Here is a 3,904-nt window from a genome sequence, read left to right as displayed (position 1 = left end):
ACCATGGAGGCTGTTTCCCAGCCGCTGCCAGCGCTTCTGACTATGGTGACTCCGCCCTTGGAGTCTTCCACGACTCCTGACCCAGTCCCGGACTGTGGCCACCTCCAAGAATTTCCTCTTACAGCGGCTCCGCCTCCTGACCGAGTTCCTGCCCTGTGGCCACCTCCCAGAGTCTCCAGATCGTCCGCAGGCTCCTCCTTGGTCCCCTAGCCGTCCGCCTGATCTGACCTGGTCACCTGACCATCCATCTGGTCTGCCCTAGCCTATTTGGTTTCCTGGTCCACGTCGGTCTTCGGACTCCTCATCCACTCCACCTTGGCCGCCTGGTCCGTCTTGCCATCCGGGGGTCTCTCTGGGTTCACTGGTGGCCTTCAGTCCCTCTCGTTTCCCCTGTGCTTTCTTGGATTGCTGGTTCCATAATGTCCTGCTCCTCCCATTACTTTTTTTATGTTTAGGAGTGCCAGGAGCCCCTCCTTAAAGGGGGGGGGTTTGGGGGGTGATGTCACACCTGAGACTTTGGCCCTAGTGGCCATCAGAGGTTGCTAAGAGTTTAGTGACTTAGTTTGAAGTTTTGTGTCTACTTTGTGTCTCTGTTCCTGGTTCCTGCCCTGATTGTTCCCATCTGTTTCTTGTTTGCCCCAATTTATTTAATGTCCTTGTGTTTGCTTAGCCTTTGTCAGTTGTTTCCTGTTATCCCCATGGATGTAACGTTTGTTCATTTCCTGGGTTTGTATCTGGACTCGTTTTTTAAATTTAAGCTGCACTTAGATCCTACTCTGACTTTCTGCGTTCGTTACTTTTTCTTCTAGTAGTGGTTTGATATGTTTCAAAGGTCATGTCAAACTTTTGTAAATTAGGATTTATTTTTTATACTTTTGTTTAAGCCCACCCCAGCACCCCCTAGATCACCTGCTATAGTGCTAACCTGATCGCATGAGTGAGAAAACATTATTTGGGTGGCTGACACTTTCTAGTCCTGCTTCACCTGGTTCACCGAAGTAGCAAAAAGGATACAGAACTTAAATTCATATTTAAATTAAAGTAAATGGAATGAAATTAAAAGAAACTCATAACTGCTGTAAGTGTAGTTCCCCTTCTGTCACTCACTCGACGTTGTGTCGATGTAGTGACACTAGGGGTCACCCTTGGGAGCCCCAAACACCTCAGATCTTTGAGAAAAGGCCAATGAGAATTGGCGAGTGGAATTTGCATACCACTCCCCCGGACATACGGGTATAAAAAGAGCTGGCTCACAACCACTCATTCAGATTTTTTCTTCGGAGCCGAGCGGTTGTGTGTCAGCAAGCTGTCTTCCACTACCGGTCCATTCACTTCCCAAGAAGCTCTTGCTGTTGGATATACGGCATATTCCAGTGGCTTTTCTCTCCTTCTGCACAGATCTGTGCAGATTACGCCCCTGGGCACTTCGACAGCTCTAAGAGAGTTTATATTCCTGCAAAGAGAATATTTTCTCTATTGGAGCAAACACATTGACGTGAACATCTTTTTAAAGATGCCTTTCCGTCTTTGTGTGATTCCTGGATCAGAATCAGAATCAGCTTTATTGCCAAGTATGCTTACACATACAAGAAATTTGTCTTGGTGACAGGAGCTTCCAGTGTACAACAATACAAAAACAATACAAAAACAGCAGCAAGACATAGATAATAATAAAAAATAAAACAATAGTTATGCACATACGTACATACACACACAGATACACACATACATACGTACACACATACACATATGTAGTGCAATCTAATACAAATCTGTTATCTATTATGTACAGTGCAAATTCAAATCTGTTATGTGCAGTGCAAGTGTTTTTTGTTTTTTTTGTTTTGTTTTTTCCCAGAGGAATGAAATGGCAGAAGAGGTTGGATGTGATGGATAAATATAAAAAAGACTAAACTGTGTATTGCACATAGTTATTGCTCAATGGGGCAATTTAACTGTTCATGAGATGGATAGCCTGAGGGAAAAAACTGTTCCTGTGCCTGATGGTTCTGGTGCTCAGAGCTCTGAAGTGTCGGCCAGAAGGCAACAGTTCAAAAAGGTAGTGGGTAGGGTGAGTGGGGTCCAGAGTGATTTTTCCAGCCTTTTTCCTCACTCTGGGAGGGGGGAGGGGGGGGGGGGCAGGGCGCAACCAGTAATCATCTCAGCAGTCCAAATTGTCCTTTGAAGTCTTCTGACGTCTGATTTCATAGCTGAACCAAACCAGACAGTTACTGAAGTGCAGAGGACAGACTCAATGACTGCTGAGTAGAACAGTATCAGCAGCGCCTGTGGCAGGTTGAACTTCCTCACCTGGCGAAGTAAGTACAACCTCTGCTGGGCCTTTTTAACAATGGAATTAATGTGTGTCTCCCACTTCAGGTCCTGTGAGATGGTAGTGCCCAGGAACCTGAATGACTCCACTGCTGCCACAGTGCTGTTAAGAATGGTTAGGGGGGGTCAGTGTTGGATGTTCTTCAGGTGGGCCAACAGCAGTCTCTCAAATGATTTCATGACCACAGATGTCAGGGCGACAGGTCTGTAGTCATTAAGTCCTGTGATTTTTGGTTTCTTTGGGACAGGAATAATGATTGAGCATTTGAAGCAGCATGGGACTTCACACTGCTCCAGTAATCTATTGAAGATCTGTGTGAAGATGGGGGCCAGCTGGTTAGCAAAGGATCGAAGACATGCTGGTGAGACGCCATCTGGGCCTGAAGCTTTCCTCGTCTTTTGTGTCCGAAAGCCACAGCTCACATCATCTTCACAGATCTTAAGTGCAGGTTGAGTAGCAGGAGGGGGGTTGCAGGAGGTGTTGGTGTTTGTGTGAAGTGAAGGTCAGAGTGGGTGTGGGGTGTGAGATTGGGCCTTTCAAATCTGCAGTAGAACACATTCAGGTTGTCAGCCAGTTGTTGGTCCACCACAGGGTTGGGGGTAGGAATCCTGTAATTTGTGAGTTGTTTCATGCCACTCCACACTGATGCAGGGTCATTAGCTGAAAACTTGTTTTTCAGCTTCTCAGAGTATCTTCTTTTAGCCACTCTGATTTCCTTGTTCAGTGTGTTCCTGGCCTGATTGTACAAGACTTTATCTCCACCCCTGTAAGCATCCTCTTTGGCCTGACGAAGCTGCCTGAGCTCTGCTGTAAACCACAGTTTGTCATTGTTGAACTTTAAATAAGTCCTAGTAGGAATGCACATATCCTCACAGAAACTGATGTATGATGTAATAGTATCTGTGAGCTCATCCAGGTCTGTGGCTGCAACCTCAAAAACACTCCAATCCATGCAATCGAAGCAGGCTTGTAGTTCCCGCTCTGCTTCATTGGTCCATCTCTTTACAGTCCATACTACTGACTTGGTTGATTTTAATTTCTGCCTGTAGGTTGGAAGAAGATGAACCAGACAGTGATCAGAGAGTCCCAAAGCTGCTCTAGGGACAGAGCAATATGCATCCTTTATTGTTGTGTAGCAATAATCCAGTATGTTCCTGTCTCTGGTGGGGCATGTAATGTGCTGTTTGTATTTGGGCAGTTCACATGTAAGATTTGCTTTGTTAAAATCCCCAAGAATAATAATAACTGAGTCTGGGTATTGTTGTTCCGTGTCTGTGATTTGATCAGCCAGCTGTTGCAGCACCACATTCAAACACGCGTTTGGCGCGATATACAGACTCACCAGAATAAACGAGGAAAACTCCCGCGGCAAGTAGAAAGGCTTACAGTTAATAAAGAGCGCTTCCAAATTAGGACAGCACATCTTCTTTAACATTGTTACATCTGTACAAGTCTCCTGAACAAATGAGGCTGGCCCGGCTGGTGCTGGAGGCTTCAATGGGCGTGGCTCCGCCGGGTAAATCCCCATGGACCTCCCATTCCCCAGCACGCTTGTTTGCCCCAATGTATTGG

The sequence above is a fragment of the Myxocyprinus asiaticus genome, chromosome 6 (assembly GCF_019703515.2).
Source record: "Myxocyprinus asiaticus isolate MX2 ecotype Aquarium Trade chromosome 6, UBuf_Myxa_2, whole genome shotgun sequence".
NCBI lineage: Eukaryota > Metazoa > Chordata > Actinopteri > Cypriniformes > Catostomidae > Myxocyprinus > Myxocyprinus asiaticus.
Note: the sequence above shows the minus strand (reverse complement) of the source record.